General features: G+C 36.0%; 1 protein-coding gene across 2 annotated transcripts in view; it reads left to right on the top strand.

Annotated features, from left to right (window-relative positions):
• The window catches only part of Ptx1 (pituitary homeobox homolog Ptx1), a 356984-nt gene that overhangs the window by 114266 nt on the left and 215593 nt on the right, over positions 1-27125 (top strand). The gene's annotated exons all lie outside the window — the stretch shown is intronic.

Below are 27125 nucleotides of genomic sequence, written 5' to 3'. Positions count from 1 at the left end.
CAACCTGCGTTGTGGGGTTACTCTGAACAGATTTGATGGGGTGACACTGAACACAGCTTTGTATTGCTGTTATGATGTTTTTACTGTACAATTTGTATACAGTGCCTTATCAGGGTTTCATGTTTCATTACAGCTGCCCAGAGACTACAAGAGAGTAAAGAATGGCACAAAATAGGAAGGATAGAATGAGCAAACAATGGCGCAAGCCTTCGAGGAAATTAAAAAAATCTGTCCTCTGCCAGGTTGCCGAGAAATATGAGATACCCAAGGGCACGTTACACTTGCGGTTGAAATCTGTCAGTAGGAGGTCACAAGGAGGTCAGCCCCTGTTTGGGAAAGAAGAGGAAGACGAAATGGCAAACTTGTTGCTCAAGGTGGCACGGAAAGTTTTCCCTATAACACCGCAAAATGTAAGAAAAGCCGCGTTTGACTTCGCTGAAAAGAAATCACTGAAACACCCTTTCAACAGGGAGACGCGATAGAAGGGAAAAGATTGGCTTCAATTGTTTCTCAAACGAAACTCTGAATTATTATTACGAACCATGAAACAGCTATTTCTTACAAGAGCAAAAGTTTTCAACAGTGAAATTGTCACAGAATATTTTGATCTCCTGCATCAAACCATAGAAGGGACTGGCTTGGTCAACTCTCCGGAACACATCTACAACGTGGAAGAGACTGACCTTTCTTTCAACAATAAACCAAAGCGTGTTGTGGCAGATAAAGGTTGTTCAAATGCATTGTTCGTGACATGCGCCGAGAAAGGAGAAAATGATCGTTACTTACGTGATGTAATGCTGCAAACGCTTTCATTTCTCTGTCCTGGGTTACCTCCAGTAGGTAACTGGATCCAATGTTCAAGATGCAGCCGTTGGTACCATATAGTCTGTGTGAGCACTGGTGACAATGTACTTTTTATCTGTGGACGATGCAGAACCAGTGCGTGAGCACATGTCAGCATTGCTTAGTTCTACAGGGTCTACGTTCCCCAAGGAGTTTTAATACACAGTAGATATATTATTGATTTTGTTTTGACTAGTAAATCTCTTCCTTTGTTCTTATTGGACAGATCATACATGCAGATTATTCTTCCCTAAAATATATACGTTCAGTATTTCTGCATATTTTTAGTGCTTTTTTTTAATGTTCAATGTCACCCCTCTCTTGTTCAGTTTCATCCCTCGATCGTGGGTGACTCTGAACAGAACACATGTGTTCGTTTCCACGCACGTAGCATCCATTCTATACCAGATATCGCACAGTGCTTGCACCGAGTGTTGAACAACATATTGGGGTTTCGATTGCATGTAAGGTTTCTTCCATTCGTTGCGAACCGTTTGCTTATAAAGTAAATTACCATGAAATTGTTCAGTGTCCCCCCACCCCACTATACTTCGAAGGACCCTACGTTTGTTGTAGAAGAACCTCCATGTGAACCACATAGACTTACTCAAGAGGAACTAAGTGATCTAATCAGAGACTTGGACCTCTCGAAAAGCAAAGCCGAAATTTTAGCGTCACGCTTAAAGCAATGAAATTTATTGCAGGAAAAAGTAAATATTTCAGTGTATCGGAATAGGGAGATGTTCACTTCATTTTTTACTATGGAAGACACACTTGTGGCATGTACAGATGTAAATGGTCTCATGAGAGCAGTTAAAATTAATTACGAACCTACGGAGTGGAGGCTCTTTATAGATTCGTCCAAGGTGAGTTTAAAGGCAGTGCTTTTACATATTGGAAATGAACTTCCTTCAATTCCTGTAGGTTACGCAGTTCATATGAAGGAATCTTATGAAAACTTGAAACATTTACTTCAAGCCATTAAATATTACGATTTTCAGTGGCTCATTTGTGGTGACCTTAAAGTAATAGCACTGTTGCTAGGTATGCAGTTAGGGTATACAAAGTATTGTTGCTTTATATGTGAATGGGACAGTAGAGATCGTGGATCTCATTACCGCAAAAGTGATTGGAGTACCAGAGAAATTCTTCAGCTGGGAGTGAAAAATGTGCAGCATGAACCACTGGTAGATCGTAACCGAATATGCTTCCCCCTCTACATATTAAATTAGGTCTTATGAAAAGTTTTGTTAAGAGCATGTACCAAGAGGATGAGGCCTATAAGTACCTAAGAGAACAATTCCCTCGATTAAGTGATGCCAAAGTTAAAGAGGGTGTTTTCATAGGGCCACAGGTTAGGCAACTATTAAAAGATCACAAGTTCGACGAAATTCTCCAAGGTGAGGAGAAAGCTGCGTGGGAAAGCTTGAAGAGTGTTTGTTCACAGTTCTTGGGAAAACACCAAGCAACAAATTACAAACAACTGGTAGCAAAGTTGTTATTGTGCTACAAAAATCTTGGTTGCAATATGTCTCTGAAACTCCACTTTCTTCATTCACATCTAGACTTCTTTCCCGAAGATTGTGGAGCAGTAAGTGACGAACATGGTGAGCGTTTCCATCAAGATATTGCAGCCATGGAAAAGAGATATGAGGGAAAGTGGAGTTCTAACATATTGGCCGACTACTGTTGGACTATTGTAAGGGATGCTCCAGATGTAATCTACAAAAGGCAAGCCAAGCGAAGACGCTCAAAATAAAATAAACATAATCCTGTACAAGGGATCACTTGAAACTTTTGTCTACATTGCAGTGTAGTTCTTGCACAAAAAGGTATTTGTACATATTTTTCATGTTTTGATGTTAATACTGATTTTTATTACGGAATTGTTAATGTTTAACTTGACCACGGTTACTTTATCTTCTGTATCGCTGTGAAACTGGTATTTGCGCAATTTTGAAAAAGGAAGTACAAGGGTATAGAAAGCTATAGGTTAGGGTACTTCTTAACTCCCCAGCTTATCACATCACAGTGAAATAGATAAAAAAAAAAGTGAAATGTAGGTTTTTACAAAGATTTTGCTTAAATGTTCTATAAATATTAATACATTTGTATATACAGTATACAGCTACTGTTGTACAAGGGCGTTTTTTTCACAACCTGAGCTAAGAAAATTCTTCTATTATCATTTCCTTTCACATTATGCTTAAATGAATGTAAAGATCGCAATTTCAAAGAATTTACATACTTTCGATCAAAATTTGTTGAACAGTGTTACCTGATAACTGCGTCAAAGAGACCGCAGATTAATTAGAAATTTTGATGCGTATTCTAAGGCAGCAGGAGGAAGCTCATCATGAGCTCCTCATTACTATGTAAACGCATGTTAAAATGCAAGTGGACATACACATATCGTCATCGAAATAACCAATAGACGTATCTCAAAAATTGAAGTTTTGAGTTAACACCGGTATCATAGCCTATATGATTTTACGTGATATACCTATCGCTTCGCCTTCTCATCAACTCGATATCCCAGGAATGAAGCTTGCGTCGTCCATGATTCCCACAGATGCTTAGAGCGATCGATATATCTCGTAAAATCATATAAGCTACCGGTGTTAACTTAAAAGTTTTGAGGCATGTATATTAGTTATTTTAATAACGAAAAAAATACTGTGAGAATAACACACTTCTAAGGGAGTGGGAAGGGGTAATACTTAAAAATAATCGAAGACAACTGATGTCGAATTTATAATTTTTAGAACCGCTGAGGTGAATACAGACACTCTCGATACCATCTAAGTTCAGTATCATCGGCAAGAAAATGGAAGGAGTGAAGAACAAAATGTAAAAAAAAAAAAAAAAAGAAAAGAAAAAAAAATCCTATATTAGTGTTTAATCCATGGTTTTCGGGGTCGCTAAGCTAATTAGTGAAACTTTCAATAACATTTAAGCCCAAGTTTAGTGAAGAGTGTGCATGTCAGCTGGCCCGGGAACCGCTAGGGATAACATCAAATGTGTTGGTCAACATTATTTTCAAGTGTTGTAGATAAACACTGTTCTTCCTGTGCGAAACCGGGCACTTCTACTAGTTTATAATAACTTATCAAAGAATTCACGGTAGAAATAAAATGCGTTGTATAGAGTAGTTTAAAGTATCTTTTTGTTAAGTTATAAACTTGTCATCTTTGAAGGTGAGGATACTAATCGAAAATTAATATACAGGGTGCGGAAAAAGTCCCGAAACGGTCCAATATCTCGCGAAATATACAGATCAGAAAAAGAAACAAAAACACATGTTAAATAGTTTTGAAAAAAGCTATCCAATGGTAGCAAACATAATCCCCAATTCCGACTCCGCTCGGGGGTACGGGGGATAATTTTAAATTTTAAACGGGAACCCCATTTTTTTATTGTACATTTGGATTCTCCAGAAAAAGGAGCAGTGATTTGACCCAGAACTGAAAAGAGTGCCTTCACGGATTGCGCTTGAATCGACAAACAAAAAAAGGAGGGGTATCGAAACATTACCAAAATGCGAATTGTCGGTAATGTATTCTGTGGTCATACGGTTAGCGTGCTAGATTGCGGAATCAGAGGTCCTGAGTTTGATTCCCATTCATGGTTACCTTCTCTCTTGGTTATTAGGGTTGGAGTTCATAGGGTTATTTACAAGAAAACAAACTATTTTTGTCGCAATTTGTATTTTCTTGCAAGTTAATAAATTATTTACAAATACATTATTTTTATTGAACTTAAAATGTATGAATTCATTATTTTGGTATAAAAATACACATAAAATGTTACTCTCCTTGGGAATCGAACTCAGAACCTCTGTAGTCCAGTACGCTGACCGTATGGCCACAGAGTACCGTACTAATACTTCGCATGTTCATAACGATTTGGTGACTCCTATCTTTTGTGTGTCGATTCAAGCACCATTTGTAAAGGCACTGTTTTCAGTTCTAGATCAAATCACTGTCCCTTTCTCTGGAGAATCTAAATATGCAATAGGAAATGTGGGTTCCCATTAAAATTTTTTAAGGTTATCCCCCGTATCACCGAAGGGGTTGGAATTGGGGGTTGCGTTTGGTATCATTGGGTAGTTTTCTGAAGACTATTTAGCACGTGTTTTTGTTTGTATTCCTGATCTGTATATTTCGCGAGATATTGTACCGTTCCGGGATTTTTTCCGCACACTATATACTGTGTAGTGAAAACACCCCACATTTCTAGGAAGTCTTGAGTTGTGTTTAGATTTACCTCTATACTGTGTGTCGGGACCAGCTGTGGGTGGCCGAGTGAACGGTACGGCTGAAGGCCGACACGATTTGCATAAAGGAAAATTTACGTAATTGAAGAAATTATAATGTATTTAAATAAAAGATTTAAATATATGGGGTAGAGAAGCTTTAAGCTTATTTAAAATTTTATGATAGAACTGATTAATCTGAACAACATGATGTTTATTTTAAGAAAAATAATATGCTATGAGACTCTTGGTTTCAGGCACTCTGTGGTTTTACTTCAGGTTCGTGTACCAATAATATCACCCACACAACTAGCACGTATGATGGTAACAATCATGCCCTGATGGCTCTCCGTATCTTCAAGTAGTTGGAAAGAAACATATTACATAAATCTTTGCCACATACCTGAGAGGAACTCCTGGTGAAAAAGAGTACTACAACAACTTCCACGAAGAACAGAAGATTTTAATTAAGCCACAAACGATTGTATTGTACACTGGTATTTACAGAAATATATATGAGAGAGAGTTACGGTGCTCCCTCGAGTAGGTCCCATTTTTTCCCAATAATGGGACTATCTCCTTGTTGATTGAATTTCTTGGAGACTCTGAAGTTCTTGGAGACACTACTGCAATCTGGTCATCTCACTGCAAATAACAAGTCTTTCTAGCAGTAAAAGGCCCGTCGTCAGGATTGGGAATATGATTGCGATCCCAATCTCACTATGCTGTACATATCTTTGCATTGGATGAATTCCTGAATCTCGCGTAATTTTCCCTAACTATCGCGCTCCGGCCGGGTGTACATCGGCTATATTACGACTATCTATTTTCATCACTTTTATAACAGAAAGGAAGTTGACACTGTTTACAGCAAACGAGACTAAAGCACTGTTGTGAATGTTCTTGGTGTTGACCACCTATCGACAAGGTTCAATGTTCATATCATTGCTTTGAAAATAACACTTTAGTAATCGAATTATCGATGCGTTTTATACAAAAATTCTGTTTACTTTTGAAGTGTTAAGTTTTTAGCACTCCGGCTAATTACACTAACTCATATTTACATATTGAAGAAAAGTACTTAACTAATGACCCTGATACACACCAACAGAAAGTACATCTTGACGTTTAAACAAATCAGGCGCGAACTTCAAGATTTAACTCAAAGGTTTCGTTCTCGACAGCTCCAAGACAAAAACCGAATTACCCTTCTTCACCCCAGCACTCGGTTAAAAACAAAACCCTTGTTTTCTTCTTTTCATGAGCTCGCCTCCAAGTTCCGCGAAATCTTATGACAGGGATTGGTTGAGGAGAGAGGGGTCGCGACTGCAATTCTTTGAACTGAGTGTCCTAGATTTTTCATTACACTTGTTTCACTTGTTATTTACAAACTTTGAATTTTGAACTTTGAATTTTGGTAATCTTTTTACCAATTGCACTGTTTAGCCACAAATTTTAGCTTTTATTTGATGTCTGTTACACTATATTTACATGCGATTGTCACAGTGAAATTGATATAAAACATATATCATACACCTGCATTTTAGTAACTAAGCATTAGACCAAGTAAAACACTATACTCAAAGATATATTTAGAAGCTCTATGACTGTCTGCTCCTATTTATCGAGATTTAAGTGAATTTTGCCATTGTTGCGTCTCTTTCTACTCAAGACGTCCTCTGCTAGCAGCTACCATGCTATTGCCATTCCGAGTAATACGCATCTTCCCTGATGTGACTACCCAGAGATACGACCACTATTTGAAATAAGCCTTGTTTTTAAATATTATTAATATACTAAAATATACGAATTAACCTACACTACATATTTCGATAATGACATGTTCAAGAAAATTTGTACAAGTATAAAGAATTAAATGTGGAAGTTTATTTATGTGAAAGGGGTGAAGGCATCTGAGTGTAAAGACTGCCTCTCTCTCATTTTCAAATTAGCTACCAACATCTTTCAAAATTATAGGCTCGCTTTCTTCGGCGGTTGGGATAGCTGCTGACCAACGCTATGCTCTTCTCACATGCGAAAACAGGCCAAGGAGAGAAAATGTCACACCTCATTGTTCTTGGTATTTTCGCATGTAGCCCTGAACTTTTCTTGGTTGTTTTATATAACAGATGCATGTAACATGAAGGCTCCTCACACACTATTCCTTGCATCATATTCTCCTATCATAGTTTTCAGTAACTGCACCATCTTGTAAATTCAGTACGCAGGGTACAGAACAGAATTAGCAAACATACATTAATTGCTGGTTTCGGTTAGCAACGCTGCTTTACATATCTAGCTGCACACAAGTGTTCAGCTGCCGTAATTCCATACGAATATAATATATCTAATTACTAAATTATTCTTCCACAACTAACTCTTTATGGCATTAAATATATGGAATTTTATATATATATATATATATGGAAATTTTTAATATGCAAACTAAGAATAGGTTAACATATATGTAAATTAAGCTAAATTTTAATACGTGAATACATTAATATTGTGTGCTCAATACAACTGTGCTTCAGTATAGAAAGTAACTTGCATATAGTAAGTTACTACTTATTAAGCTAATGCCCTTGCTACTTCTATAAATTCGGTACAACTTCTTTCAAACACCATATTTATTTACCCAAACACATATATGCTAGCCTGTTAGGGGCAAAAGAAGTATCGCTATATTTTATTAATCGTGTCAAACATATATAATAAATAGACATATGTATTGTAAACAGCCGACACTTTAAGAGAAACTAATCACATATGAACTCTTTATAAATGGTGGCTGTTCAGAGCTGTAACTTAAATTTTCTTCTGAAAGGGCAACCATTAATATGCATATTTGGTCCCCTAGAAAAGTTGTTTTTATTATTATTGGGCCTCATCTTTTCTTACTCTTTATGGGTCCCCTGAAGCCTGTGGGCCCTCCAGTACGGCAAGGTCAGCGTGACCGTTATTTACGCCCTGGGTCCGTTCAATACATGACAAATTAATTAAGGGAATAATACTGACAAATCTCAAAGCCATACGAATAAATATTATTGCTAGGGTCTTTAATAGTAGACATTTTTTTTTTTTACTGAAATGGGCCCACGACTCACTTTTGTTTTATTTACCTTTTGTCTGCTGTTTTGTTTATGTAATGTAGTGAACCTGTTTGATGTTTTATTTATAATTTGATATTCGTATCGTATATGGAGTAAGAAAATTTTATCTTAAAATGGGCCCCCCTCGAACCTCGGGGAGTTTCACTGGGGAGAAAGTTGCTCCTCCTGCCCGTCACAAGTTACGGCCCTGCCGCTGTTGCAAACAATTTTTACCCATGATAACAATTATTGAAACCCGGAATACTGCAATAAAGCCAGAACATTAAGATTATCTCTCAACAATCTGGATGTCAAAAATTTATTTTTCATCTCTAAAATTTCGCGACACACCTTATGAAACTGCGAGACACACCAGTTGGGAAAATCTCTGCTATATGTAGTATATTAATGAAAATATATGAAAATATAAATATATACTTATTTATTTGGAAATGTTTCAGGTACAGATCTTAGTTTATTTTACACTAAAAAAAAATGCAACATAAAATATTCGAAAAGCAACAGCAACAAAAACAACCAAAGAAAGAAAGAAAAATTACGAAAGAAAAATCTAAAATCTTTGTACGGAGCATTCATGTTTCCGGACTATGCTATACAAATGCACGGGCCGTGAAACGATACTTTGAAATGAAAATGAAATGAAATATTTCAGTTTAACATCCCACGAATATATATATATATATATGTTCGGTTAAGGGAAACGGATGATTAAGGCAAATGAATGACGATGGAAGAATTGGTTAGAATGATAATGTGGGAGGAAACAGGAGTACCCTGAGAAAACCCACGGACATGATGTTGTCCACCACAAACTTATTTGGCTGGGGATCGAATCAGGTACCCCACCTACCAGAGATATGCGCTCTCCACTGAGCTACCGTGCCCTCCCCCATATAACAATACTTTCCATCAGTTCGTTTGTTTATCTGTTGAGAGGTATCTGAAACAGCAAAAAATTGTTTCATGATGTGGATTCAAAGTCCAAAGAATAGGCTATACATAGGTTGGATAAAAAAAAATAGTCGCCACACCGTTCTCATGGGCTGTGTCTCAGCACTACAAGAGTTCCGTGGCTGATAAGGGAAAGCGAGTCGATGAAGAGTTGTGAGTGGTAACGATTCTGTGTTCTTCGGTCATAAGAAGCAATGCCGTATAGTAGAGGAGGAAAATAGAAGTATAATAAGAATATGTTTCGGAAATTCATTAAGTGAGGCGTATAGTTTCTAAATCCGCCATCTCCTTCATAAACGGTTTCGAGAAAAACAGGAAAAACTGATAACTCAGAGATTATGTGAGATAAAATTTTCTTTTTATAAATACTTTACTGCTTTCTGGACATTCATTAAAACTACCAAATGACAAAAATCTCTCTCATCCCATTTCTCGGTTATTGCAGAAAGCAGTTTGGAGATGGCGGATTTTGAAAACAACTTTTGGAGATGGAGGACTTCGAAACAAACGTACCTAAGTTTTTTGGGATTTATTTGCTTCCAAATCATTACTATTATAATTTCTGATAACTATTTTAGAACAGAACAGTAGATGGAGATAAACTGAATCTAAACAACGATATTAACTTGTTGGGTGACATTATAATGTGCACAAACAAGGAAAAAATGAAACTCTAATCATAGTACGTTAGCTACATTTACAGGTCAAGTTCTGAGGTTCTCATTCCGTTTAGAAATATCGTCTCCTAACATCACATAAGCTAACTTAACCTCACCTCGCTAACCTAATCTAACCCATTGGGACCGAACCTAACCTAACATAGCCTGACATAACAGGATGGGAACTTCGGAATAAATGTCACCTTTACCAACAAGAAAAGGATTGAAAGTGATCTTTACACTGTTTTCAGATATAGTTCTCATCAGAATCATGTTCGAAACACTGGCATTCAGCCTAATCCTCATCTACACTTCCTTCTGTTGAAGCAGTCAGTCTCTTTTCAGCATCAACATAAATGGCTAAGTTTGAATTAGCACGCCAATTCTCCCCGAAGTGTTTCGTTAGGAGTTGAACAACATCTTGCAACTTTTTTTCATTAACGTCGGTCTTCAATTCATAGCATAGAATAGAATAGAATCGAGATGATGGGATTTACAAACACACTGCTGAGTGTAGATGGCGGCTTTTGAAGAATACCCTGAACTTTAAAGCAGTAATTGAGGGTGGAGGTGGCGACATTTCAAACAACTCTTTTCACCATCATGTAGGGCATGGAAAGGGATACCAGTAAATCTACTTACCTCAATTTTTTTGAAAATTGGAGATGGCGGATTTAGAAACTATACGCCTCAAGTCTAAGTGTGTGAATTGAGACTGAAGTGGCACATGGGCGCACTGCACTGCAATGTTTTCAGAGACTTTGTGATGACTTTTTCGTCAAAATAAAGAAACCATTTCGCGGGAAGCATTACGACAAAGGACAAACCATCATCCGTGCCATATGGCGGTGGACATCGACAAAGATACACACGGTGATCGTGTACGACAGTATTATGCATCAATTGACCAAACGCTATTTTGTGATTTTCGATATTTTTATATCAGTGAGTAGGAAACAATGTAAATAATGTAAAAAAGTAGTTTGAAATCTTACTATTAGTTTAAACGTTCAGGAAAAGCTATTCGACCAAGCGCCAAGTACTGGATCGTAATGGGAACACGTTTTTAGTTCCTTCAATATCTCAGAACCGTGTTTTGGCGCTTGGTCAATTGATGCATAACACTTAAAGTAACACCGAATGGGGCGCGGACAAAATCCAAGCGGATAAAATCCAAGAGGACAAAATCCAAGCGGACAAAATCCAAGAGGACAAAATCCAAGCTAAATTCTGACAAGGCGGACAAAATCTAAGCGGATAAAATCCAAGGAACAGTATCATGTTCACAGCAGTGATATGTTCCTGTGAACACCCTAATTAAATTGTATGTTTGTTTCTTTCTTCAATTGTCATGTATTCTAAAGTTTTATCTGTAATTCTTCAATTTATTGAAATAACATTTCATTTACTTTTAAAGAACTGAAAATCCAATAAAACATGTAAGATTGTCACAGTAAGAGTGCAGATGAGCTTTAATTACTTATCCATCCATATGAAAGTATGTAAAAATATTATGTGTGTACAAATACATTATAAAAGTATGTATTTTCTTCTCAATATATATACAGTATAATACATTTAAGACCTCAGCATATTATTGTGAGACCAATCATTATTTTAATTCAATTCTTATGAGGTGGCATACAGAAGTCTTGATTTGTTTGTTGGTAGTGTTTTATGTACATTTCGAAACAAATAATTATGAAATATGAAGTGTGTATTTTTAATAATGTAATAATGTGTCTGAATTAAATAATGTAGAAGTGTTATCTAGAAAATCAAAATGTGAAAATGTGTCTAGACAAACTAAATGAAACTGTATATACTATTGGTTATTTTGACAATTGTAACTGAAGTAGATACTTTGAGAGTAGAGAAGTATTTTTTATATCTAAATTATAACTTTTTAATTTTGTTTTTACTTTAATTCTCAATAAATATAATAGAATTAAGTAAGTAGTGTACTCTTTTTAAGACTGGGCTGCTTTGCTGTTATTTGTTATCTCTGATATTAGCCAGTGCTTTCATTTTCTGGTTAATTTATGTGAGTATACTCTTTTTAGTCAAAATATTTCAGTTTACCCTAAATTGGATTCACCTGGGCATGTTCTAGCAGTGACCAGACTATTTTATGAGTAATTAAAGCTCATCTGCACTCTTACTGTGTCAATCTTACATATTTTATTGGATTTTCAGTTCTTTAAATGTAAATGAAATATTATTTCAATAAATTGAAGAATTACAGATATATCTTTAGAATGAATTACAATTGAAGAAAGAAACAAACATACAATTTAATTAGGGTGTTCACAGGCACATACCACAGCTACGCACATGATACTGCTCCTTGGATTTTATCCGCTTGGATTTTGTCCGCCTTGTCAGAATTTAGCTTGGATTTTGTCCTCTTGGATTTTGTCCGCTTGGATTTTGTCCTCTTGGATTTTGTCCGCTTGGATTTTGTCCTACACTCGTACGAATTATAACAATATTGCGATTACTTTTTATCCAGCCCTTGTATCTCGTCCTTGATAAAGATGGAAGGCAATTACATTGAAGGAATGTAACAGGTGTTCTGTGCGTAAGGCCAACTACAAATTATAACAATGTTGCGATTACTTTTTATCCAGCCTTGTATCTCATCCTTGATAGAGATGGAAGGCAATTACATTGAAGGAATGTAACAGGTGTTCTGTGCGTAAGGCCAACTACAAATTATAACAATGTTGCGATTACTTTTTATCCAGCCTTGTATCTCATCCTTGATAGAGATGGAAGGCAATTACATTGAAGGAATGTAACAGGTGTTCTGTGCGTAAGGCCAACTACAAATTATAACAATGTTGCGATTACTTTTTATCCAGCCTTGTATCTCATCCTTGATAGAGATGGAAGGCAATTACATTGAAGGAATGTAACAGGTGTTCTGTGCGTAAGGCCAACTACGAATTATAACAATGTTGCCCTTACTTTTTATTCAGCCTTGTATCTCATCCTTGATAGAGATGGAAGGCAATTACATTGAAGGAATGTAACAGGTGTTCTGTGCGTAAGGCCAACTACGAATTATAACAATGTTGCCCTTACTTTTTATTCAGCCTTGTATCTCATCCTTGATAGAGATGGAAGGCAATTACATTGAAGGAATGTAACAGGTGTTCTGTGTGTAAGGCCAACTACAAATTATAACAATGTTGCGATTACTTTTTATCCAGCCTTGTATCTCATCCTTGATAGAGATGGAAGGCAATTACATTGAAGGAATGTAACAGGTGTTCTGTGCGTAAGGCCAACTACGAATTATAACAATGTTGCCCTTACTTTTTATTCAGCCTTGTATCTCATCCTTGATAGAGATGGAAGGCAATTACATTGAAGGAATGTAACAGGTGTTCTGTGCGTAAGGCCAACTACGAATTATAACAATGTTGCCCTTACTTTTTATTCAGCCTTGTATCTCATCCTTGATAGAGATGGAAGGCAATTACATTGAAGGAATGTAACAGGTGTTCTGTGCGTAAGGCCAACTACGAATTATAGCAATGTTGCCCTTACTTTTTATCCAGCCCTTGTATCTCATCCTTGACAGAGATGGGAGGTGATTACATTGAAGGAATGTAACAGGTGTTCTTCTGTGCATAAAACCTGGTACGAATTATAATAAACTTGCCATTACATTTATCCGTCCTTTGTATCTCATTTTTGACTCTATATTGAAACCATAACCATATGTATATAACGCTACATTTAACTGAAGGAAATATGTTTACTTACCAAACTTTTCGTTCTTATACATGAAGATAAATCACATGTAAAAGAAATAATAAGGACAGAATATTACTATTTAGAGATAGATTAAACACAAATATTCATAAATAATGTAGTATCAGGATATTCACCCAGAAATAGAAATACTGTAAACAAACTTAGTAATACTGAAATTAAATCACAATTTAATTTCAAGTGAAAATATTTTATTTTTGTAATCCAATCTAATTTGGAAGATTCAAATACTTGAAACTTAGTTCTTACTGAATATAATGTCGGTTCATCAGAATTTACATCAATACTTGATAAAATCTCATAGTTTATATATACACTTTCATAGTGTAAAATCTCTAATCAAGAACATCAGGACATATTAAGATGTAAAACCTTTCAGGCAGAAGTAATTTTTGTAGGCTTGTTGTTAAGAGTCAGTATTTCACATTCCCAAACAAAGAATTGATTTCCGTGTACATCTCAATCGATAGCCATAAATATTACATTTTAAATAGCAAAACCTGAATGTTAGCATTTCGATTTTCAATGAACTTAAAAAGTTCGTTATTGGATTCTCTATGTCTGTGTGTCTATCTGTCCGTCTGTCTGTTATTTGCGATTTTTTAAAAATTTTGAACCCTCCATTCGATACATCATCATAAACTATCTGACGAAGTGATGGAAAGTTTCTCGTCACTCTTACCGTTCCCGAGATATTGGCAAAAAAAAAAAAAAAAAGCCGATTTCCGGAGATTTAAGGAGAAATACCTGGGGAACCGAAAGTAATAGAGAATTGATATTGGTGTTAATCAATACCTAAAAGAGTAGTGAGCATTTTGGTACCATATAGTAACCGGTGGCCACTGGTTTGGCTAGTGGCCTTCAGTTAATATAAGTAAAAAAATATTTACCATCACCTTAGGTATTGATTAACGTCAATATCATCTCTCTATGATTTACAGTTCCCGAGATATTGGCCAAAAAATAGTTCCGATTTCAGGAGATTTAAGGAGTCATACCTCGGGAACCGCAAGTTATAGAGAGAGCATTTTGGTGTTGATCAATACCTAAGAGAATTGTGAACATTTTGATACCAAATTGTAACCGGTGTCTATTCGCTAACTGGCTACCGTTCCCTAGATATTGGCTAAGAAAGTTCGAATTTCGGGAGATTTAAGGAGTCATATCTCGGGAACTGTAAGTCATAGAGAGATGATATTTTGCGAATTTTCGCGAGAAAGAGAAGAAGGTGTGGATAGAAATATTCACTTCTACATATAGGAACAATGACATTTATCCTTCCCGCTCCATCTCCATTCTTTTTAAGTTCGTTCTGGCAATGCTCTTGGAGCATTCTCAACTGGTTTCTTTTGTTTTTAAAAGGAGAAAGACAATTACTTTAAAAAATATATCTTGCAAGACCTACAGAACTCACTTGACCTTGATTAAATTTGGAATAACAATAGAGCTTAGTTGCCTAGTATACACGTGAAATATTTTGATTTGTTTTGTTTTTAACGTTCCTTTCAACAACGAGGATACATGAGACGTGGACCTACAGCTTAACGTGGATCCGAACAACATGAACTCCTGCCGGGAATCGAACCTGGGTTTTTCACAAGTTCCTAATTTGATGCTTGAACCTCGTCAAATTTTCGTAAAAAAGGAAAAAAAAAGATGATGCACTAATCGCTATTTAGAACAATAAAAAAAGAAAAATAATAATAAAATAAATGCACAACTCCTTTGTGTTTGGTACTCGTGAAATTTGCTGTTTTTGTTTTTAGTGAAATGGACAAAACGTCATCGCAAATATCACTGTTCATGTCAGGGACCCAGAAAACTATGGATTCGACACTAATATCGGTCATTTTCGATCATTATATATATATATATATATATATATATATATATATATATATATATATATATCACCCTTCCCCTCCCCTCCCCTTCCGCAAGTTGCATGGTGAATTTGGATTTAAACGTCATCGGAAGTGTCACTGTTCATCTTAGCGACCCACAAAACTAATATTGGTCATTTTCGATCATATTTAAAATATCTCCTCCTCTCTTACGTTAAGTTGCACCGTAAAAGTGATATGATAAAAAACATTCCCAGTCTAAACTTCACCTATGTTGAAAATTTGATCGTGATCGGTCGAGTGGTTTAAGAGTTATTAAGTTTTATTTATTTTTATATATCTCCCCCACGCCTCCTCCTCTCCTAACAAGTTCTAACCGTCCAAGTGAAATGATAGAAAATTTTCAAGGCTTAAACCTGATCTATGTTGAAAATTTGATTGAGATCGTTCAGGTGGTTCAAGTTACAAATATAGTCACTTTCATTTATATATGTTAAGAGCGCCTTCGTGGCTAAGCGGTTTATTGTACGTGCCTTTGGCGCAGGAGGCCCGAGTTCGATTTCAATTAGGAGCTCATGCGGCTCGAATTCCACGTTAAACTCAAAATCAACTCAACTCATTTACATATATATATATATATTACTTTTATATATCGCTCCTCCCTCTCCGCTACGTTGCTTCATCAAAGTGAAATGATAGAAACCATCCCAAATCCGAACTTCATCTATCTTGAAAATTTGATCGAGATCGGTCAGGTGGTTCAAGAGATTAAGAGTAAGAAACATAGTCACTTTCAATTTTATAATATGATACATATATCACTGTGGTATATTGTGTATTGACTTGAATATCTTTTAATGTTTATAATTGTTCTTTATTGTGTGAAGTACAACCATTTTATCAATTAGTAGTTTCTTTTCTTTTCTCCCCCCCTTTCTTTTAAGTGGCTGAACCAGTGTTGCCTTCGATACTGGAGAAATGTCTTGTTTTTAATCTATATATATAAAAGAGAACGTACAAAATCCTTTGTCCGCTCATCACGCTAATAGGGCTGAACCAATTTCTTTCATTTTTGGGGGGTTATTAGGATTTGGACCCTAGATGGTTTTTATCATATCACTTTAATTTTTAATTACCAGTGTCTTGAGATAATTGACCATTCAAGTGTCCATAACGTACAAATCCTTTGTTATTAGTTCATCATAGGTAAAAATAAACGTATTTATATGCAACCCGCATGACCGTGTCACTCGGCGGGTTAACATAAATGACAGGCGATATACAGCGGAAAATAGCTTGAATCTTCTGTTTAAAATTTTTTAATTGATTTGCTTATTTTTACAGACACTTTTACAATATGCCAGCACCGGGATGACCGCAGCGAAGCGGGGCGGGTTAACATAAATGACAGGCGATATAATGTTAAGATTTACTGCAATCTTCTATGGTTTTTATCATATCACTTGAAAGCGAAAAAGTAAAAATTATCTAAGTAACAAAGTTTATTGCGTTCCGGGGTGACCGCAGCGAAGCGGGGTGAACGCTGCTAGTTTTAAAATATACTTGTTGATTCTCGTGAGCAACACTTAAATATATATACTTATGGACTCCCCATCGAAGGTAGAGAATTTTGTCTGTGTAAATGAGAGCTCAAAAACTTGAGCTGTTGGAACAAACAATCTCATTTATCCAATACACCCTTTGATAATCATATATCTTCATACAAGAAAAGTATTAATGATATATTTCCTGCTGGTGTGGTTTTAGTATCGTAGATTAGAAAGGGTTTATTTTTCTTTGAATATGGTTACCACGACACAGCCTTACCATTCGTATATAAATTTACCATCCACCCACACACACACTTTTAGATAACCTTGGTAACAAGAACGATTATTAAAAAAAAAACAAAGACATACTGACACATATGCCAAATGAAATCATTAGATATTATACAAGTATTGAGCTAACATGTCCTTTTCCTCTTAATCAAGGTTCTTCAACACTTATGATGTTAATTAATGGGTCCAAATGTTTAACTCCACTGAAGTGTATATGTAGCCAAATAAATAACACTTTCACTGAAAATGATCCATGAACAACTGTTTATACAGTACTCGTGGTGCTGGGAACACTGATTACGTTGCGGACATCGCATTGCTATCTTCAAAACATGAGGTATTTGGATATTGGAGAGAGTGCTGATAAACCGTGTTATCCACGAGAACAGATTTGTACTTCATATTCTTAGATCTTTTAGGTAAAAAAAGATATATCTATCACCACACGTGACTCACATAATTATTTCTTGCTGTTTAAAGTGATTAATTATAATTTAGCAAAGTGAAAGTACTCGTTCTTCCGGGATGGATAAGGTTTAATAACAACAACAATAATAAAAGTAAACCGGAAAGAACATCTGATTATGCGACTAGTAAAAAGTGCTTACGTTTAGATAAATTTTCCAATTTCGCTCTTTTTATATTAATTTGAGGACATTGAATCCAAAGAAACTATTTTTAAACTTACTCGTTCATGGCGTCACGAGTAAAATGACATCAAACTTGGAGTCAATGATGAGTACCGTACTGTTTATGTCAATAGTAAAAGTGTTCACCCTTTGAAACATTTCTAGCTCCACTTTTTCATATTATTCTTTTATACTTTCCTTATATTAAGAAAAAGTGTCTTTATATGATTAAATCGGTGCCAAATATAGAAGTAGGAGGAGAGAAAATAGAATGAATCACTAGGTACTATTATTAGTGATATGAAGTGTGAATGTGAAATAAAAGCAAGTGTAGGAATAGCGAAAGAAGCCTTTAGGAGGAAGAAAATACTATTTTATGTGACCTTGAATAATGAGTGAAGGAAACGACTCATAAAATATTTCGTTGGAGTATTAAGGGAATTAGGAATTAGATTTCTGGACTGTTGCTATCTGAGGCCACTTAGCCCGTCACGTACATGAAGGATGACGTATCTTGGCGAGCACACTATCTGATGAAAGGGAAGGAAGAAAGAGATGGGGAGGAAGGAAGTGGCCTGGGATGATTGTGATAGGTACCATTCTGGCATTTTCCTGGTGTGAATTAGGAAAACCCAGGAAAAACCTCATTCAAGATAGCTGGCCTGAAAAAGCTGTTTCAATTTTTCGAACGAGTGTTCCCACCGGGAATTGGACCCGGGATCGTCGTACGGAGTATTGTACTGTATGAGTCAGAAACAAGAATTTTACGCTAAAACTGATGAAAAACGACTGAAAGCTTTCGAAATGTGAGAAGAATGGAGGGAATTAGCGGGGTCGAGCGGAAAACGAATGAGAGGATCTGAGAAATGGTTGAGGAGAAAAGAACAATTTTAGATATTATTAAGAAGAGGAAGAGAAGCTGGTTGGGATATTGGCTAAGAAGAAACTGTATCATGAGGGGCGTGCTAGAGGGTGTGGTGACAGGAAAGAGAGGAACGGGGCGAAGGAGACTACAATTAATGGACAACAGAAAAATCGAACGTGAAGACGAAGAGGTTAGCAGAAGACCGTGGAAGCGTCTCAGTTGTGGCAAGTGACCTGCCAATAATGGCAGAATACCTATAATGATGATGATAATAACTTAGGAAATATTTCCACAGTATTAATAAAAGAAAACAGACCAAAGCAACAATATTAATAATACTTGTGTAAGTTTCGTTAATGTAACATCAGACCTGTTATGAAAGATCATTGCAAGAAAACCAACATAAATATGCACAGAAACTGTAAGAAGTGGCACACTCACTCTTCTTAGAGGCAATCAAATTTTCCCACCATTTTTTACATCCGTCCATACTTTCTGTGTACATTTAAGTTGCTATTTTTGGATTGATAATTCATAATGGGTCTGATAAGCTCGATGTTACATTGATGAAAGTGTTACAGTATTATATATATATTGGTGGATTGGTCAGTTTTGCTTTATTAGTATGGTGATTAAGTAATGACACGATTTGCATATTAAGTATGTATATGATTTGAGTACTACATATTCAATTGATTTCTTTTTTTATAATCAATTAAGCGGATATATATATATATATATATATATATATATATATATATATATATATTCCAAGTTTGAAGTCATTTTTCACGTGACGCAATGGACGGATACGTTTTAAAAATAGTTCTATTAGCACTCTCAAATTAGTAGGGCTATGCATATTCAAACCGGAAGTTATATAAATAAATCATTTCGATTTCAACGTGTATCACCATAGATCAAAAACGGTAATAAACAGCGATAAACAGCTTTCTGTAATCGATTCAGCGTCTCAAGAGCATGTACCATCACCACCTACAACACTATAGTGAAACCGGAAGTGGTTGAAATTTCTTAATACTTCCGGATTCAGTATTGATTTCCAGTAAAACAAAAAACAGTAAGATATATCGAGAAGTGGTTTCTTGCAAGCGATTCAGCGTCCTAAGAATATGACTTAAATCTTTCGTTAAGCTTCTATTTAAATCGGAAGTGGTAGAAACCAACCGCCCCCGCTTTTAATGTTGATCGCCATAGAAGAAAACGGTAATTGCGACAAGCAATTGATTTAAGTCTCAACAGAACATACCATTACCATCCACGACATTCTACTACCAGAAAATGGTTGAAAAATACTAGTACTTCCGGTTTTAATACTTATTTACATAGAACAAAAACGGTAAGGGATATTTTAAAAAGTGTTTTTGACACATATTCAGCGCTCCAAAAATTAGTGTTATCTTGACTTTCATCTTCCTGTTGAAACCAGAAGTAGTGAAATTCTATGTTTATTTTCATTACAACACTAATCGCACAATGGATCAAACGGAAATAGTTAGCGAGAAGCAGATTTTTGATATGGAGTAGAAACAGTACCACGATATTGTTTCATTTCTGATTTTATTCTTTTTACTACAACCGGAAGTGATAGACATTAATTACCACTTCCGGTTTTAATGTTAATTCCCGTAGAGCAAAAACAGTAGAAAGATAGCGAGTAATGGCTTTTTGATATGGATTCAGTGTCTGAGGAACAGAAGTTATCTTTGATCTTATTCTTCTATTACAACTAGTAGTTATACAAATGAAATTAAGTCTTTCAGTTTAACGTCCCACGATTATGTCCTTTAGGCTAAGGGAGACGATGATTAAGGCAAGTAAATGATGATGGAAGAATTGGTGGAATGAGAAAGTGAGAGGAAACGAGAATACCATCGAGAAAACCCACGGACAAGATATCTTCCATCACAAACTTACTAGGCCGGGGATCGAACCAAGAACACCACGCACTACAGGTAAGCGCTTTACCACTGAGCTACTGTGACATCACCACTAGTTATAAGTGTACCTACTAGTTTTATTTTGAGTATTGAGTTGACATAACTTGTAATTCTACCGTAATTTCATACTAAAACAAAACTAACTTATTATTATTATTATTATTATTATTATTATTATTATTATTATTATTATTATTATTATTATTATTATTATTATTATTATTATTATTATTTGCGTGGTTTCAACGCACATCGAAACATACCACCATACTTCGACCAAAGATGAGTAAGATGGTTTCAGAATTAATGTCAATAACAGTGGCGTAGCTGCACACTGGAAAGAAGCACTTTCATTTCTCTTTCTTTAAAAATAATTTTACAGGGAATGTTTCATTTCTACTTCACTGTGTATAGTGAGAGGTGGTATGTGTTCCTTGATAGGAAAGACAATTGAATAAGGTGGGCGCTTGAGAGAGAATGGAAACAAGTCCACAGAGATGCTTACTTGTACCTTGAGAGTGTGAAACTCTCAGAACACAAGTACGTACCTTGAGCCACTACTATTCTTGATGTAGACCGTAAGATCTCCCTCTATTATTCAGACAGTAGTCTTTTTCCACGGCTGGAAAGATCATGTCTTCGTGGGTCCCATGAACTATGATGAATAAATAATTGCGATAGAAACAGAAACAAACAAACAAACAAACAAAAAGAACTTGAGACTCTTGAGTGAAATTTAAATATTGGTATTATTCAAACCAGTTACTATGTAAAGCTATGCTGAAGATATAAATGAAAAAATAATTACCCGATTTAAAGTCTACATAGGGTCATAGTTCATGTGGCCTACCTTGCGGGATTTGAACGTTCTGACTTAGATGCTACGAGTGTATTAGCATGTCCACATAAAGCGGGGCTCAGAGTCATAGAATACCAACAGATTACTCATTTATAGGGCGGTAATATTTACAGATCATCAGCTCAGAAACCACCGACCGACATCTGCCTGAAAAATAAAACATTATCATACACTGTATACACATTGTACTCACCCCCTCTTCAGGTCAACGTACCAGGACATCAGAATGTACTCCAGAAATAAAAAGAAATTCCAAAATAGGTGTGAGTGGTTAAAATTTAATTTCACTTAAAAAAAAAAAAAAAAAACTTTCATAGGTCTGTATCACACTGTGCACTTGACACTTCTTTATGCAAAAAAGAAAGAAAAAATATTTTTTAAAGATAAATTTTCGTAGCTATTCAAATAAAAATTATCTGTTGCCACACAGAATTTATTTTAACAATAAATTGTTCTACTTGTGTAGTGTCCTCTTCTTGACGCTGTCTTCTTATGGTATGTGCTCTTCCCTTTTATACATGCACTATTAACTCAACTCAACGCAACTCCCTTCTTCAAACTAGTTTCTTGTCGACTATTTCTTGCACATCTTCCCCTACTTACACTACTACTTAATGTGTGTAGTGTCATTTTACTGTTAGTCATTGCATTGTATTAATATATACTGACTACAGTTGTTCATGTGTTTAATCGCGTGGTACAGTAGACCCACTGATAGTATTTATTGGCTGTAATTAACTATACCAACTTATAAATCTATATTTGATGCACTGGCTTCCAAATATATATGGAGGTTACATGCTACTAGATAAGCACTGTCGAATTGTTTTCTGCATTAACCTCTTCACTATGAGTAATATGATTCTTGTCCCAAATTTTTGTTTAATCGTTGCTTGACAGTTGGAATGTCTGGTGTTTTTACGAACACCGATATCTCACGATAAAAAATGAAACTAACTAAGTAGTAATACTTCATAAATTGACTATCTCATTCCCAGGCTCAACTCTGGTATTCGTACCATTGAGCTAACATGGTGCCTAAGTCGATAGGGTGATATATAGGAGATATCCCCCTTAATATATATATTAGTACTGTAAAACTTAACTAAAGTGGTACAGGTTCCAACTTCACAGATTGATATCTTGGACCGAAGTGTCTCATGACCACCCCGCCAACCGTAGTCATTCCCTTGCTTGAAGCTGCAAAAAGGTAGACTCCAGTGTTGCAACAGTCCTAGCTCTGAAGTGGCTCAAAAATAATATCAAATTGAAACAAAACGGGCTGAATTTTATACCAGTGTAATACACGGCTTTATAACACGAAACTGAAAGAGGTAATGTTTTAAAACAACCCCCTCTTTGAAGAGCACAAATCAACGTGTCGATATAGATCTATAAAACGCAAAAATGTTCGGATATCTTTATATTCGTCAATATGGCGTCACTAATAAACAACTTAGCCCTCTAAACCAGCAATTATGTCAATGTATTTTTCATGCTATTATTTGTTGGTATAGAATCTTTGTAATGACCAGGGGCGGATTCAGGGGGCGATCGCAGCCCCTGAAGGGGAGACTTTCTTATTTTATATATATATATAAAAAAAAAACTAATCCCAGAGTTTGGAACTCTTAAAAGTAGCTCTAAGTAGCAGCATTACAACCCACCGCTCCCCCAGAAGTTCGTCCTGGATCCGCCCCATGCAATGTCATAAATTATAGACTTACTTGAGCACACGCTGGTCTTCTTCAGAATATTCAACACTTGATTCAACGTGTTTGTGTGGTTCTATTTCTTTTTGTTTGAAGATAATATTTCCATCATATTGCTTCCTTCTCGTCTCCTTCATGCGTGGCGCGCATGCGCCCACCTAGCGTCATTTGTATCCCAGTATAGTTCGAATTACAAATTTCTACACAAAGTTCCTAAGTGTTAAGCGGTGCAACGCCATAGGATACAAGTTCAACAGCATTTTTTAAGTCCAACACACAGTATAAGTAACGTGAGATGCAGGAGAAATCTTACCGACACTTTAGAAAATGTGACAAGTATTATATAATGGTGCTGAATTGGGTAGAATTGTACCAACTTTGTCACAAAATGGGCTGAAAATGCCAGCGTGGTACCAACGGGCCAATGAATGACAAAAGACTGAATTGGTACCAAGAAGTGTGGCAACGCTGGTAGACCCCCTTTCTATGTGCAATTTTCTCTATGTACCAACGGTTTTGTACTGACAATAATTTCGGGTTTCTTAAAATTGGGTCATTACCTTAAAAGTTAATATCTTTTTTACATGACTTGTGCTGTGAGTTTTAAATGTCCCACCACATACATCTATTCTGAACAAAATCATATCTTTTGACATACTAACAATGCTTTATATTGTATATAAAACTTCTAAAGAAAAAAGCATAGTTAAAAACTTTCAACTTCTCCATTCCACAAATGACAAGCTTGATAGGTGGAGACATCTATGTGTAAAAACAGACAGGTTGCCCAGCAGAAAACTATCAGAAGGGATATAAACACAATACAAATTTTAAGTTATTTACATTTATCAATGCTTAGGTATTTATTATAGTTACTATTTAAACATTATAACACTTACAAAATATATTCGTCAAGAGAACTATAATATAAAAACCTATTTATGTTGTCATGTAGAGAGGTGCTACACTTTTTCTAAAATATTGGTGCATTGACCAAAGGGGAATGTCAGCCTCCACTTGCAGACGAACATCACCCGCGTGGCCAAAAGAATTGTCTGTAAGTAGTACTTTTGAATGGGTACAATTAAGGGATATAAGACTTTCGGACCTGGGACATACCATGCTGAAGAAACATAATTGCTATTTCGCTGTATCCAAGAACCTTTGTAGTTTTAATTATATTTAAAAAACAAATTAGCCAAGTCACATTTTCAAATTTCGTATCCCTATGCTTCCCGGATGTACCTGGCTGGCCAGGCCGGAGAAGAGGGGAGGCGACGAAAGACGTACAAAGTGACAATAAACGTCACTGGCAAAGAATATCACAAGTCATTGTTCACTGAAGATAACACTAGAATATTACTAAAATACAAAAGTAATGTTCCTGGCGCTGAACACAGTGATTCTTACTCGTAGTTAACCACATTAGAGTTGAAGTAGTAGCATTGTCCTATGATAGGTAGCTTAAAATAATACCATCTCTGGACCTGACTGTCGTGTTTAGCAGTAGCGTAGCGTGATATTCCGAAAGGGGGATGCCAAAGTTAGTCATTTGTGCGATATAGTACTACTGCAAGCAGCAATACATAGCTATTCCGAATAGAAATATAGGGTTATACAAAATTTAGGAGGAAGCCCCCCTAATTGGAGGTCTAGTGGGGCATAGAGAAACGAATGCGTGGATTACGTTAGAATTTAAAAACCAATTGTCTCAGCTCCTTCTTGCTACTACCGTTGTGACGAGAAAACTAGGCCCCACTTTTGAATGAACATTGTTTCCAGTATCGTTCCCTTCATTTCTTTCTCGTGGGCGGCTTTTTTCTCCACATACCACCCGTCAATCTCGTTCTTTCCAAAAAAAAAAAAAAAAAAAAATATATATATATATATATATATATATATATATATATATATATATCGCCCCTAGAAATTTGTCATCTTGGGTCCGGAACTCAGACTCCCGTTCGTGAATATGGGCCTGAATTGTATATATCATTTGAAGATGTAAATACAAAGCACTTAAACCAACTCTGGGGGCCTGTTTCTGTATCCAGATACTGAAGTCAAGGGCGCAAATCTGTCTTCAACGTTCGTGGGATGGGTAAGACTGTTCCCATAATCCTTTCCTTTTTTAACGATGTTCAAAATATTTATGAAGTTGAAAAAAATGCTGTGGAGGATTAGGGAAGCAGATTTGTCTATAACATCGGCAGGAGGGTACATTTTAAGGCTTATTGTGGGGGGAGGGGAGAAGAGACTCATATTACAGTAGATGAATCAGATTTCTGAGGTAAACCTGTTGTACTCGTATATTATATACCAAATGATGTAGATGAAATAGTGGTACATATCATTATTACAACTCAGTGCCGTGAACACATTCTGAAATTTGAATATATGCATAATAATAATTGACATGTTTCTACTTACGCATCCACAATGATCCACATTAAAATTTTAGGACATTTGTTTTAGAACAATATAAATAATGACTTCCCCAAAACTATGAAAGAAAATCAATCAGGCCTATATTTGGCGCAACAATACTCTTATCTGAGCAAAATTAAGATTACCACAATAGCATTATAGGAATTGTTACAGGAATTAAACAAATAGTTGAAAATAGACTACTAATAATTAATGACAATGAAATATTAAAGAATACGATTCTTTTTTAAAAATGAAACAAGTCAAAGGACATCAGTTTCGTTTGTGGCAGTCGGATAGAAATCATCATCACAATCCCAAATCGGATTATTGGAAGGGGGTGGACAAGATTGTAGGGAACATGTTCCCCTTATGTCCCCGAGATTTGTGCCAGTGTCTGAAGGGCCCTGGCACAATCTTTGCGAGTGACGGGGAGTGGTGGCTCTCTTGTCCTACCAGATCGGTGATCGTAATTCTACAGAATGCTTTATATTTATGCCTGTGTCTTTGAGCTCCTTTACGATGAAGATTACAATTACGATGCATTTAGTTGTGATTAAGGCATAACTATTTTAATGCTATTATTTACATAACCGGCATGCTTCAAAAATGCGTTGAACTAACCATTTGCGTTTTGTTCTATTTCCTTTATATTAGGACTCGTACGTTCTGTTCAGAAACTACAGCTTAGTTCAAAATATATACAGTTGGAAATACTTGAATATGCCAGCGTATATCTAAAGCAAATGTAGGGTTGCAAGGGATGAGGAGGAGTGAGAAGGGAAGTATTGCGCATGCGCATTCAACAGAAAGCAGACGAAAACCCCGATGCTTTCAGTAGGCCTGGAAGCCCAAGGAAAATAGCATACGACAGGAGGAAAGACAGAAAATGTGCATCTGAGCGACGCGCATGCGTAGGTTCCTCTTGTCAAAGTAAGTCGAGAGAGCGCGCCAGAAGATTGCAGTGGAAATAATTGTGATAATTACAAGCAAACAATTTATATATAATGAAATACGTACTTTTTCTTATTAACAGGGGATGCCGGGCATACCGGCGTTCTCTTACGCTACGCCGCTGGTGTTTAGATGGAAACAGTTGTAATTTCCTCTCTGTTGTCCAGGAATATTTCGCTGAGGCTAAGAGTGGGGAGCACCAACCAAGAGTAAGTGAAACTAAAGTAGTAACTTACTAAGAGAGAAGGAAATCGGCGACTTCCAGTCGAGAGTACTGAACTAAAGGAGTAAATTACTACAGAAGTAAAATTTTCATATACTACTGTAGTAAATTTATTTACTCCACAAGTGGTGGAGAGCACCATCAAAGAAAGAGTACACTACTACATTAATAACTTTAGGAGTAAATAAGGCCAAAATTTACTCCTC

Source organism: Thermobia domestica, chromosome 1, assembly GCF_964235325.1.
Source record: "Thermobia domestica chromosome 1, izTheDome1.hap1.1, whole genome shotgun sequence".
NCBI lineage: Eukaryota > Metazoa > Arthropoda > Insecta > Zygentoma > Lepismatidae > Thermobia > Thermobia domestica.
This window is presented reverse-complemented; position numbering and strand designations above follow the sequence as displayed.